General features: G+C 37.3%; 1 protein-coding gene across 33 annotated transcripts in view; it reads right to left on the reverse strand.

Annotated features, from left to right (window-relative positions):
* Window positions 1-14,853, reverse strand: part of TFDP2 (transcription factor Dp-2) — a 179,909-nt gene extending 165,056 nt beyond the window's left edge. For 8 of the 33 annotated variants that reach the window (XM_072618161.1, XM_072618160.1, XM_072618159.1 and 5 more), the window contains exon 1: window positions 14,692-14,853. The gene's annotated coding sequence lies outside the window, so the exon portion shown is untranslated. Of the gene's footprint in view, window positions 1-14,321; window positions 14,573-14,678 lie in introns of those variants that run through there. The other 25 variants (XM_072618175.1, XM_072618169.1, XM_072618173.1 and 22 more) reach the window with 14 other exon arrangements.
* Window positions 14,854-14,905: the final 52 nt, after the last annotated feature.

A 14,905-nucleotide genomic window follows, 5' to 3' on the forward strand; every position in this document is an offset into this window, starting at 1 on the left:
CACATACATAGAGACAGAGTGCACAGAGTGAATTGAAGAGGATGGGATCATATCTTTAAAAAAAAATGAAATCAAGCAGTGAGAGAGAAATATATTGGGAGGAGAAAGGGAGAAACTGAATGGAGCAAATTATCTCTCATAAAAGAGGCAAGCAAAAGACTCATTAGTGGAGGGATAATGAGGGGAGGTGAGAGAAAAACATGAAGTCTACTCTCATCACATTCCACTAAAGGAAAGAATAAAATGCACACTCATTTTGGTAGGAAAACCTATCTTACAATACAGGAAAGTGGGGGATAAGGGGACAAGCAGGGTGGGGGGGATGATAGAAGGGAGGGCATGGGGAGGAGAGGCAATTCGAGGTCGACACTCATGGGGAGGGATAGGATCAAAAGAGAATAGAAGTAATGGGGGACAGGATAGGATGGAGGGAAATATAGTTAGTCCTATACAACCAACTATTATGGAAGTCATTTGCAAAACTACACAGATTTGGCCTATATTGAATTGCTTGCCTTCCAAAGGGAAGGGGTGGAGAGGGAGGGAGGTAAAGAAGTTGGAACTCAAAGTGTTAGGATCAACTGTCGAGTAATGTTCTTGCCACTAGGAAATAAGAAATACAGGTAAAGGGGTATAGAAAGCTATCTGGCCCTACAGGACAAAAGAGAAGACGGAGACAAGGCAGAGAGGGATGATAGAAGAGAGAGCAGATTGGTCATAGGGGTAATTAGAATGCTTGGTGTTTGGGGGGGGGGAAGGGGATAAAAGGGGAGAAAATTTGTAACCCAAAATTTTGTGAAAATGAATGTTAAAAGTTAAATAAATAAATTTAATTAAAAAAAAAAAAAGAAATAATGGAAGACTTATTAGAGAAAATGAAATGACAAAGCTGTGGTCACCTGAGGATGCTGGGAAACTGTGAAGTATTTCAAATTATTTTATAAAGTTATCTCAACAGCTGATATTGCGATTTAGAGTAGTTCACAGTGCTTGTAAAAGCACTTCAGACATTTGTTACTCTGCAAGATCTGTTCTCTCTACAAAGCAACAAACAGACCTTTCATTTACTAAGTGAGCTAACCTATTATTAATCTCATCAGCTGCCAAAAAGCCCACCAAACATGTCATAGCCCTTTACTAGTGAAACTTAATTTGTAAAATTCCAAAGCAACGCAGTAACCTGAAAAACTTAAATTTTATTTAAAAACATGAAACTATAAAATTCAAACACATTATGTAAAAAATACGACCAAATATTCAATAATCTAGGTAAAGTGCTTTGCAAATCTCAATGCTATATAAATGTGAGCTGCTATCATTATTATTATTATAATGATGATAACAATGAAGCTTCCCTACAAATAAGGGGCCAAAAATGCAAATCAATGACAACAATTTTAACACATTCAAATAGTGTTCTAAGGCTTCCAAACAAAACACTTTCCTATGAAAGGAGAACACTGAGCCTCAGAAGTTAGGTAACTGGCTTATGGCCACAACTTCTGGCATGTGAAAGCTGGACTCAGTCTAGGCTCCAAGCGGAGTGCTCTTCAGAAACTTTTCCTAGAGCCTCATTTCCAGGGAGCAACTAGTCCAATTTCACTCCTTTCTGGCATATCTTTTCTTGCTTCTTCAGATATCTCCCAAAAAATACAAAAAACAGTACTAAGCAAAAAGATAAAAGAGTAATGGGTTAGAGGGAAAGGATAGACACAAAGCCAAGAGGCAATATTGGGCTACATGGTCAGAATGACAAGCACACAAGGAGGCAGTATTAGAGAAAAGGTGAATGGTCATCTATTTCTGAGGTAGACAAGACTAAAATTCAAATGCAAAAAAACCAGTAAAAGCCCTGAACCATAAAGGTTTCCTATATAAAACACAAAATAATTTTCCAAATGACAATAAATAAAACTCATTAATGCATAGATGATAACTGATGATGACCTATTATATGATCTTTCAAAACAAATATATTCCATTGAGCATATCAGTGTTCTTAAAACAAGGGCCAATACATGAAAATAGCCTTAATTCTACCTGCCTTGGTAAAACCTTAGTAAATAACCAGAATTTAGAGTAGGGATTATTCTCTTCTTGGGGTGAGCTGATAAAATCAAAAGAGTTTATAGAAATTAGTGGTCACTTAAGTTTAATGTAGTAATCTGAAATTATTCATCTCTCTTTTCATAGAATGTCTGACTCAAAAGGTTTCTTTTTAAGCTAAGAATTATAAAAAAATTTTTACACAAATAGGAAGTGATTCTATATAGGTTTGTGATCTTTGGGATTATACACACACATATGAAAGATTTTGGACCATGTGTTTGTTCTTAGCAGTTTATTAAAATAGTACAATATGCACAGAGAGAAATTAAAAAGCTATCTTTTTAAAATGACTTTTATTTATTCCTTTGTTTTTTAACATAGTTTCCTCCAGCATCACTCTCCCTCCCAAAAGACATCTCATATAACAAACAGTATTTTTATTAAAGACAAAAAAAAGGGGGGAAAAGAAAAAATCAGCATAACTGATAAACTGAAAAAAACTGAAAATATGTGCAATGTACAACACTGATGGACCTCCCACTTCCGCAAAGAGGTGAGGTGAGAGTGGTTTCTTATATTTTTTTTCCATGTCATGTTTGTTCTTTATAATTCTGAAACATTCACTTTTGGTGGGGGTGTGGGTGTTCTTTCCATTTACATTCTCATACACTGTTCAGAATGAGTTTTTTGGCTTTGCTTACTTCATTCTGCATCAGTTCATGTGTATCTTTCCTTGCTTCTTTGTATTGTCAGACAATAAACATTTATCAAGTGCGGTACTAAGTGCTAAAGATAAAAAGAAAGGCAAAAGACAAACCATGCTTTCACGGCGCTCATAATCTAATGGGGGAGAAAACTTGCAAACCACTAAGTACAAGCAAGATGTATACTTATCTATATATATATTTATGTGTGTACATATGTATGTATGTGTGTGTGTGTTATATGTATGTATATAGATATACAGATATATGTGAAATAATCAACAGAGGGAAGGCACTAAAATTACGGATTGAGAAAGGCTTCCTGTAGAATATGTATTTGTTAACTGATCACTATCTTGGATAATGAACTCTTATCAGAGAAATCTGGTAGACAGATCTTTTACCATTCAATTGCTTCCCTTCCTAGGTACATTAATCTTGCTGGTGAAAAAGCTTTTCAGTTAATTATCATCAAAGTTATCATTTTATCTTTTCTAATTGCCTCTATCCCTTGTTTGGCTAAGAATACATCTATTACCCATAGCTGTGAGAGATAAATGATTTGTTCTCTTCTAATTTTTTAATAGAATTATCTTTAATACCAAGGTCACCTATCCATTTAGACTGTATTGTAGAATATGATATAAAGGGTTAATCTAAGCCTAATGTATATCAAACTGCTTTACAGTTTTCCCAGCGGTCTTTTTTTTAAACAAATAGGGAATTCTGTCCTAAGTGATTTATGTTTTCTGGTTTACTGAAAATTAGAAGTTGTTTCATTGTTTTTGATTCTCCCTTGTCTATTCTCTTCTATTACTTTCTGTTTTATAAGCAATATCAGATGGTTTTAATAACTTCAATAACTTTAAAGTAATTTGAATTCTACAAGTATAATTGTCCCCTTTGTCCCTAACTTTTTTCATCACTTCCATTAACATTCTAAATTGTTTTTCAAATTAATTGTCATTTTTTTCAAGTTATATTTAGTACCTCTTTGCCAATTTGCTTATAACTATAAATTAACTTTGGTAGCATTATCATTTTTATTATACTGGCATGGACCGGGCATGAACACTGTATATTTTTCCTCCATCTATTAAAGTTTTTCTTTATTTCTTTAAGGAGCATTTTGTAATTGCGAAACAAGTCTTTTATGTGCTTTTAGTAAGGTTGATCCTTAGATACTTTAAGCTTTTTTGCAGTTACCTGGAATGGAATCTTCCTATTATTGCTTCTGGGATTTTGCTTTTATTACACAAGAGAAGTTGATTTCTGAGGGTTTCCTTTTTAGTATGCAAATTTGCTGAAGCTATTACTATTAATTCTTCGTTAAATATCTAAGATCTTCTAAATAAACTATCATTTCATTAAACAGGGATAGTTTTTATCTCTTCCTACACATCTTCATGCTTTAATTTTTTCTCTTGTCTTATTGCTATGGTATTTTCAGAACTATATGAAATAATAATAGGCAGAATAAGCATCCTTGTTTTATTCCTACATTTATTGGAAGAGGTTCTAGTATATCCCCATTGCAAATGACAATTTTTGCTTTTAAATACTACAGACACACTTATACCTACATATATTTAAAACATCTCTCCATGCCTATACTTCTAGAGTTATTTGATTAAATAAATGTTATATTTTGTCAAAGGCTTTTTTCCACATGTATAAAAATCATGTAGTTGGGATGTTTTTGCTTTTTAGTATATCAATTGTGTTGTTTTCCTAATGTTGAACCATCCTTACATCCCTTGTATAAATCTAACTTGATCATAATGAATGATTTCTTGGGTAAGTAACCATAGTCTATTTGACAGGACTTTACTTAGAAGTTTTTGCTCATTAATGATATTGGCCTCTAGTTCTTCTGTGTTTTAGCCTTGTCTAATTTAGATGTTAGGACCACATTTGCCTCCATCAAAAGGAATCTGGTAGAGTGTTTTCTTTCTCAATTACTGAGAACAATTTCTATAACATGGGCAATAATTCTTTAAAACTGTGATAACATTCTCCTGTGAATCCAACAGAATCTGGAGTTTTTTCTTTGTTAGTTCCTTTACAGTTATTTCTATTTCGTTTTCTGAAATTGGTTTAAGATCTCTATTTGGTCTTGTATTAATTTGGGTATTTTTTACTTTTGAAAGTATTTAATTTCTTTTGCGTTCTCAGTTTTATTAGCGTATAACTAAGTATAATAGGTTCTGGTTTATTTTTATTCTAGTTTTGTTGTGATTTCACCTTGCTCATTTGCTATTTTGTTTTCTGCCCTCTTCTTTTTAATCAGATTGGCTAAAAGTTTATAATCTGTATTAGCCTCTTCAAAGAACCAGCTTTTGGTTTTATCATTTCTATAGTTTTGCTTCATTTATTTCTCTTCTCATTTTTAATATTTCCTCTTTTGCTGACTTCCTAATTTTTAAATGCTTATTTAGTTAATATCCTCTCTCTACTTTGCTACTGTTTGTAGGTTTATGATTTTTTCACATAAGGACTGCTTTTGCCACATCTCAGTAATTTTGGTATACTATTTCATCATTATCATTTTCTCTCACATAATTATTATTGTTTCTACAATTTGTTCTTTGACCAACTCATTATTTAATTTTTCATGGCTAAGTCGCAATTAGGGTCTGTGGGTTTGTGCAGTGAGAAGTGATTACTATTTTTGCTGTGTTACTATTTCTACCTCTTGACATTGTTTGCAATTGTTCTAAGTCCCAGTACCCAGACAATTCTTATAAAAGTTCTATTTAGTTCTAAGAAATACATATATTCTTTAGCAGTTCCATTTAGAAGAAACTATAAATCTTTTAGCTGTAGTTTCTCTAGCAATGTGTTCAGTTCTATATTTTCTCTGTTTATCCTTCAATTAGACTTCTCTAAACCTAGCGAGATTTTAGTTAAGTAACACTACTCTGTTACTATGTCTTTTTGTAGATTAGCTAATACTAACTTTTTAAATTTAGATGCTTAAGGCATTTGGAGTATGTAAATTATATATTGATAACGGTTTGTCTATGGTTCCTTTCAGCATAATGTTATTTCATTTCTTTATATTTTTAACATCTGTTTTTTTTGCTTTTTCCAAAAGCATTAATTGCAATACCTGCTTTTTTTGGATTCACTTGATGCATGGTAAACTTTTTTCCCCTAATCACTTACTTTTATTCTGCATATATCTTTGTTTTTAAAATGTAGTTCTTGTAAGAAACATATTGTGGGGTTTTCTTTTATTATGTAAACAGTCAATATTTTTCATGTTATTTAACCCATTGCTTAACCCATTCACATGTAAAGTTATGAGTTAGGTTTTTATTTATCTCTCCTTTATTTGTCCCTAATATTGGATTTTCCTCCAAAAAATGAAGATTCTTCCCTCTTTCTATATCTCTTTCTATATCTACTTTAATTTATTTTAAGGCAATTCAAAGGTTCTCTTCCTTCAGCCTCAGGTATCATGTCTTCCTGTTTGTTTCCCTTTTCATTATTTTTGAACTTTTACTTGTTATTTTTTCTTTGCTTTTATCTAGTTAATTCTTTCAATCTCTTTTTCCTCTGAAGTATTCCAGAAGAATCCTCCCCTTGCCTCTCTTCCCTTTCGATTTGTTTTGTTTCTAAGTTTTCTTATTTTGTTTTCTATGCATTTTCTCAAAAAGAATTTCTTTCCCTCTACAATCTATACTAGACTTTTTTTTATTCATGGCCGTTAATCTTTAATTCCCTGTATTCCTTGTAGAATTAAAACTTAGAAGTATCTATCTGGGGCTCCCTGTTCTAAGCAGGTTGAGTTGAGTTTTTTTAATTGCCTTGTAGATCCTGACCCCACCTCCCTTTTTTTGTGCTTCATTCTTAGAAATAACAATTCCTGCAGTTGAGAGGATACTGCCCTACGATACAAATCTTCCCAAGTTCCTGATTATGCAGTCCATTGTTGATCTTTCCCTGGTCAATCTTTTCCCCTTTTGCCTCAAAATCTCTTCCATGCCCTACCACTCTTCTAGGTGTCAGCTGCCCCAGAGGAGCTCTGAATCTCATGAGATAGGATAAGTGGTCTAAGTACCAAATCCCTGTAGATGATATTCATTATAAGCTTCTCCTATCTCTCCACAGAATATTTCCTCTTCTCCTTTCCTCAGGGACATTCATCAGTGACACTCGTTCCCACCACTAAAACAAGGTTTCTTCCTTTCTTTCCCCCTTTCAATCCCTCCCTTCACTTCCTCATCCATTCTCCTGTAGGTTCTTTTCTTCCGGAGAAGTTATAGTAGTTATTTCTCTTCACTGTCAGCCTTTGACTTAAGTAGAATACATCACATATTCCCCCTCTATCTTCTTCTTCTTTTCTCCCCTTTCATAAGTTCCTGCATTTTATGTTACGCCACAAAAAGCAATGAATCACCTGTAGGTTATGCGACTTAAGTCCATGATGTTTCAGGCTTGCTTCCCTACCATTACTTCTGACTTTAGCTTTCATCCTTGTCTCCTCATGCACATTTAGCAAGAAATCTCTTAATGGTCTACCCTGTTATTTTGTTGCTGTTACTGTATTTGTTTGAGAAGTTGTGTTTGAGAAGTAAATAATTTCTTAAGATGTGGTTTTCTTCCTAAGAATTTTTGAACACCTTTTTTCTATTGAAGGTGTATCTTTTTTATTTATTGTTGGGCTCAAATTTGCAGGGAAGGTTATTTTGGACTGCATCTTGAACTCTTTAGAACATTTTATTCCATTTTCTCCTACAGTTTCTGGTAGGCACAGAATGGTCTCATGTTATTCATTTTCTTTCCTTTATATCCAAAGCTCTTTCTCCTGGTCACCTGCAGAACTTGTCAGTGGAGCTTGTAAAATTCATTACTCTAAGTCTGCGTGTTTTCAGCATAGTGCTGTTGCTTTTTTTTTTCTAGAAGTAATCTGTGGATTCTCGATTCGCACTTTGTCTTCTGTGTTCTCAAGTTCTTATGTTATTATGTTATTTCTTGCATTATGATGCTCTATTTATTTTGTCTTCAAGATCAATATGCTTCACTCATATGGAGATGATTCCTTCTTTTAATGCTATGGCTTTTTGTTTCCCTTCTTCCAGGTTTTCTTTCCCTTCCATGTACTTGCATTCCCAAACAGTTGTCATCTTTTGTTTCTTTGGGGAGACTTGCCATGATGGATTCAAGCTTTTCTATTGTGCAAATTATTTATGCTATGCAGACTACCAATTCTGCTTGTGCAGTGAAAAGAGAGCAGTAGGTCTAGGGTCACAGAGATTCAGGAGTTCACATCCGGCCTCAGACACTTGAGAGTTGATCAGCCTTGGACAAGACATTTAGCCTGTCCTCCCCAGTGTCCGCAACTGTAAAGTGGAAATAACAGTTCCTAGCTCCCAGGATTTTTGTGAGGATCAAATGAGATAATTTTTATAAAGTGTTTAGCACAGCATTTGGCACACAGTAGGTGCTTGTTCCCTTTCTTCCTTTCTGAATTCTCAGGCTGAGCTCTGAGGCATCACAGATCACTACAGCTGATGTCCTGATCCTTGCCACTGTCAGACTGTACAAATTTCTGCTATTTGGGTCTCTTCAACCCTGCAGTGGGGAGATTGGAGGAGTTAGCTTATGAGTAGTGGGTAAGAGAGTGGGGAGGTTAGAAGAATGAGTCTTCTCTGCTGTTAGCTCATTAAGTTGTGTCCTAGACTGTGGAGACAGGTGACACTGCTTTGCCTCTGGCACACAATTCCTATTTTGGAAAGGTTTGAGAGGTGGTAAGGATCCAAGAAAATATCTAGCCTGCATCTTGCTGTTCACCTCATCTCAAGTCTTATTTCTACAGTAAATGGGATGACACAGGCTACTACCGCTTATCTTAATTTGTTGTTTACATTTCTACCTGTCAGGCCTGCTGACATGGATAAAAACATTATCAGCAACAGCATCTTTGCATCTTGTGACCAAAGGGTCAAGCAAGAGTCCAGCTGTCCTGTTTTTCATTCTTCCATATTTTCTTAACCAGTTTCAGTTGATCTCTTTTCATCTCAGTTTAATATCTGACCAAGGTTGTATTATACACATTTTTCTTTTAACCTAGCTAGGTTTTTTTTTGAGTCAAAATAACAGAGTACAGCACCTAATATCCTCTATACACATCATATAAATTAATCACTAGTTTCGTTCCAAGTTCAGCCTGAATGGTATCTCCTACATGAGGCCTTTTCTGATGATACCGAACTGTTAATGCGTCACTTCTAAAATTACCTAATATTTATTTTGTCCATACATATATGTGCACATGTTGTTTCTGATAAAATGTAAGCTCCTCGAGGGCGAAACCCATTTCATTGGTCTTTGTATCCCCAGCATCTAACACAATATCTGATACACAGAAGTTGTTTGTTGATAAACTGAGGTAACATTCACAATTCTCTTAGGCTGAGTAGCCTAAGAGTAGCCATGTGAAGTAGGCCTGTTTCTGTCATCTATTCAGTTTAATATATTGTATATACAATATGGCTATACAGTCCATAAGTTATGACTCAATCAATTTACTAAAATATAGCTAAACTTGAAATATGCCTTAATAAAAATAATGGCTGACATTTATATAGCAGTTTAGCTTTTACAAAATGCTTGACATACATCCTCTCAAATGATCTTAATAACAAGCCTGAGAAGTAAGTTATTATCATCATGTCCATTTTATTGAGAAAACCAAGGCTCAGAATGATTAAGGGTCAAAGGCCCTAGTTGGTGTCAGAGGTGGAATTTGAACTCATGTCTTCCTGACTCTCAGTTTGGCACTCTATTCACTACACTAGGACACCTAAGACATAGACAGATGCAAGGTTAAGTCTTTTAGAAAACATTTAAAGTAACTATTACTGCTATTGATACAGGCACATAGTATCACTTTACTAGATAATCCAGGGCCTAGGTGGCACAGTGGAAAGAGTGCTGGGCCTGGAGTAGAAGACCTGAGTTCAGACACTTCTTAGCTGTGTGATCCTGGGCAAGTCACTTAACCCTATTTGGCTCAGTTTCCTCATTTGTAAAATGAGATGGAGAAGGAAATGGCAAACCACTGCAGTATGTTTGTCAAGAAAACCCGAAATGGGATCACGAGATATCGAACACGACTGAAAAACAACTGAACAATAAAACTGGACAATCCAAATGTTATTCATGTTTTACATTTTAATACAGGTATATGACAAAACCACAATTTAAGAAAAGAAAGACAACAACAGCTACAATGATGACATAACTAAGGACGAAATAAAACGATGTTTAGTCCTTTTAACCAGTTTTTCTGAGGTGCTATCTTGGGCTCCTCTTCTCTCACTCTACCCTCTTTCTTGATGATCTCATTAGCTCTCATGGGTTCATCTATTTTCTCTATGCTCTCAAATTTATATATCAAACCCTCATCTCCACCCAGCTGTTCCAATGTCATCTCCAATTCAACATTTCCAAAACAGAATTCATCTTTCCCCCTTTCACCCATCTCCTGACTAAGCTCTCTTTTATAAAGGGACTACTACTGTTCTTCAAATTACCCTGGCTGGAATTTTCAGTTACCTCTAACCCTTTAGTCTCCTTCACTACCATCCCATATCCAAACAACTTCCAAGTCCTTTCAATTCCACATCTAAATCCCCTTCTCTTTATTCATATCATAAATGTCCTTATACCCTCTCAACTTCTCTGATGGGCTGAGCTGTGTCTAGCTGTCCTTCACTATCTATTTCCAACCTACCCTTGTCCAAACTGATTACCCCCAACACACACACTATATTCTAGCCAATGTCCTTCACTATCTATTTCCAACCTACCCTTGTCCAAACTGATTACCCCCAACACACACTATATTCTAGCCAAATTGTCTATTTGCTACTCCCCCAACACAACATTCCATCTCAGATCTCCTGGTTTTTGCAGTCTGACATGCCTAGGATGCTCTACATCTCTACCCCAACCTCGTGTAAGCCCCCTAGCTCCCTTGAAGTGCCATCTCCGAGGGTAAGCCTTTACGGACTCCCCCAGCTGTTGGTATACTTCCTGGAAAAAAATTTATTTGTATTTACTTATCCTTTACTCATTTGTGCTCAAGTTGTTCCTCTCCTACAAAGTAAGTTCCTTCCTAGAACTATGCACAGTGCCTGAGCACAAAGGGATCTTTAACAAATACTTGTCGAATGCAATGACCAACCAGGACTCCAGAGGGTATTCAATTCACCTCCTCAAAGACAGGTTGATGGATTCAAAGAGCAGAATGAGAAATATATTTTTAGACATGGACAATGTGGGAATTGGTTTTGCTTAATGATGCATATTTATTATGTGAGTTTTATTTTTATTTCAGTTGGGGAAAGGAGATTACAATGGAAGAAAAGAGGGGTAGAAGGCAACAATGTAAAAGTGAGTCACTGAAGCATTTAAAAATGCAGATAAGAACAGAAGACGACCACAAAGAGAGAAAATGACAGCTTTGAAAGTTACATGTTGCAATTAGTATATACTTAAAAGTAAAAACAAGTTGTATGTAATAATTCCCTTATTCTATTCTACTTTGAATAAAAAATGCTAATCTTATTTTAGTGTCTATTAAAACTCAAAACACTTGAAGTGAATTTCTGTTTAATTTCTTATTATTCAATCCTAAATACTGCCAGCATTATCTAAGCACAAAATACAAGCCTAAGCAAAAAAGCCCTTTTTCTAAGTTTGTTGTCTGACACACACATCTTCCCAGAAATGGTTTCAGAGAAAAGACTCTGAAAACTCTTATCCCTACTTCTAAACTTCAGGCTGAAATAAGTTTCAAAAAATATAGTATCAAAAATGTGTTAAATAGAGGTGATAATGTTTTAAAGAAATTGAAAGTAATATTTGTTGATGTGGATGATTCGGCCATAAACAACTGCATGAATAATCTAGAACTGATCTACATTCTTCAAATCATGCTTCTCAACTTAAAAAAGTTACATACATATAGACTCAAAAAATGAATGAACTTGTCACTTTTCAAAAATGTCAAACATATTCTAAGATCTTAGTATTTAAAATGACACTTAAAGGATTTAAAGTAATACCCCAAGTATTTAAGATGATACCCGCATCAGAAATTTGCTTGGAACCCACACTTCCAAAACTTAATATTAATTCTTACTGCTTTTGCTGCTGACAAAATTGAACTGATATGATCAGCTAGTGTTCTACAAAACCAATACCAACCAAGGACATGTATCTTTATGAGGGAAAAAAATTTCAAATGCAAGTTATAAAACTCGTATTAATGAAAGAACCTTTTGAATTTTCAAGGGTACCAAATGTAAATGCTTTTTTCTAATCTAAATTACATCACTATCATCAGTCCTATTTATTATAGTTTTGGTAATAAGAAACCACTTTCCATTTATTAAGGCAGCAGAGATTTTTATCTGTGTATCTCACTTCTTGATTGTTTTTAAGTTCATATTTGAGGGCTTTAAGAATTCTGGCTGCAAAGGAAAAATCTACAGGCGTCCAGAAAGCCCTATTAAAAAATAGATACAAATTAAATGGCTACAATAACATAATACTACCTGCATGATACTGACTAAGCAATTATAACCTATTTGGGCCAACTTCCTCATCTGTAAAATGAGGGGCTCGATCTAGATAATTTCCTTCTAACAAATTTGTTTGCTCCTAACATCAATAGAGAAAATTGAAGAAGAATTTACTGAGTCTGTGAGACTTACGGGATTTGTTTTAAAATAGAAACAGTAGTCCTAAATCAGAGAAAAGGTTGCTACCTAAGTAAAGACATTAAGACCAAAATCTGGTTCCAGGCATAAGATCATGTAATACATAGCAAAAACTTAATTGTTTTGGCTGCAAAAGAATCTACAAAGCCTAAAGTTTCTTAGGCAAATGTCAAAACACTTTAGAAATGTCCACTATTTCATAATTATGAAATACAAGATACACATCCACAAAAATGTGTACTATACATGTCTCTTTTAAGATAACAGTTGTCTTAAAAACAGCACACCAACTTCGAAGAGAATCTAGGACAAATAACAGAAACAATCTGCATTTTGCTTTCCAACATAAGGTTTTGCTTTGCTATTTGGGAACATCACTGATTCTGATCTTATAGTATTTTAACACTGATAAATAACACTAAGTTCCTTTTCCATGGGAGTGGGAAGGTAAACTAGATGATCTCAAAGGTCCCTTCAAGTTATAAATTCTACAATTAATTCTACTATTTTCTTTAGCTGACACAGGATTTAGATACAACACATAACAGTAGAAAGTACACTGGATTTGGAATCAAAGACTCTAGATTCAAATCCCAGCTTTGTCATTTTCTCCCTATGTGACCTTGGGCAATTCACTGGTCCTAAGTTTTCTTATCTGTATAACGAGGGAGCTGGAATGGATGACCTCTAAGGTTCTTTCCACCTTTAAAATTATGACATGATCTATTATTTCCAGATTAGAGGCAGCCTGGTAAGAAGAAAAGAATACAAGGTTTGAAATCAGAAGAGTGAAGATCCTAGCAGCAATTTAAGCCATGCGACCTTGAGCAAGCAGGTTGTTTCATCTTTCAAGGCAACAGTTTCCTCATCTGTAAAAGGGAATGGATCTGAAGATCATCCTTCTTCTCTAAACCTCTATCAGACTCTAACTGAGAGACCAGCAAAAATGATAAATGGTACAGGAAATGATTTGAAAAGAGATCAGATTATGACTATAAGACTAAAGTTTATAGAAGGAGAAAAAACCCCAGAAACTAAGCTATTAACTTTTTCAGGGAGAGGAAGAACACAGGATTGAAGTACTTGGAAGGTTCAGTGATATTTTGGGAGACCTCAAAGACCCTGAAAAAAGGAAAGGGAATTCAAGTTTACATATTGATAACATCTGATTCATTTTCCATGGGAAAGGGGGTAGACAAGATACATAACCTTTGAGGTCCCTCCCAGCTCTGAATTCTCTGATAAAGCTCCGTGGAAAAGATGGTCCAATCTATAGATCTCTAAAACAGTTACCACTGGGGAATTACAGTTGTTGAGAAAAAGGTGAACGCAGGAATTAAATTTAAAAGCATAGGAAAGGATAGGGGGGAACAAAGCGAAAGCTTCAGTTTGGATAAATGCCTCCGACTGGTGGTCAGCACGAGAAATGGGACGCTCCACGATTCTCGGGTGGGGAAGTGCCTCTGGAGGAGCTACAAGATCTTGAGCTGGGGTCCTTCACCCCAGAAGGCATCGAAAAGCCAGCAAAGTCGCTCTCCTGCCGGGGGTGCCCCCCACAAATGGGAGGGTGTCCCGGTCCAGCTCTCGGCCCCCGCGTAAGCACCAACACGTAGGTTCCTGCGTCCCGCTCCGGGGACGGAAGGGACAGCGCGCGTGGAAATAAAAGAGGGGAAGCCTCTCGAGAGGGGCACGTGGGGGGTTCCCCAGTCATGAGGGAGGGGTGAGAGCCAGGGGCTCACTTCCTCGGACCCCGCCCCACCCACCCACGGCAACCCCACAGCGCTGCCGCGACCACGCGAGGACCGAGCGCTGGGGGGAAGGGGGACGTTACCTGCCGGCGTAGCCGTGGAGAAGGCGGCCTGAGGGGCTCGCGTCCGGCCCACGACGCGAAGGGGGCGAGGGAGCTACCCCGAGCCGCTGCCGCAGCAGCTCCTCGGCTGGACTGGGGCCGCCGGCGGTCTGCGGACTCATTCCCGGGGGTCCGGGGGCGAAGGCGCCGGGGCTCGAGAGCCCGCGAGACCGGCCGGCCGTGCGCACGCAGCCTCCAGCAGCCTCGTGCCCGCCCGCGCGCGCGTGCGCCCCGCCACCCGTGCGCGGCCCTGCTCCCCCTCCCACCCCGGGCTCTCGTCGCCCCCCTTCGCCGAGCGTCGGGAACAGCTGCCGCGCCCCAAGCCCGGCTCAGGCCCACCTGCTCCTCTCACCTCGCGGGCGGTCGGCCCCGGGGCCCGGATCAACTCTCCTCTCTCTTCCCCCGCGCGAGCTTTGGCGGGGGCTGGGTACTGCGCGCTCCGGTTGGACACCGGGCCGCGTGACGTCAGGCGCTGCTGCCCGCCGATTGGTCTGGCTGGCGATGCGTGCGGGGTGTAAACAAACCCCGCCCCCTGGCTTCCCAATGAGGGCGGGGAAAGGTGGGGT

This window comes from Notamacropus eugenii, chromosome 6 (assembly GCF_028372415.1).
Source record: "Notamacropus eugenii isolate mMacEug1 chromosome 6, mMacEug1.pri_v2, whole genome shotgun sequence".
Classification (NCBI taxonomy): Eukaryota; Metazoa; Chordata; class Mammalia; order Diprotodontia; family Macropodidae; genus Notamacropus; species Notamacropus eugenii.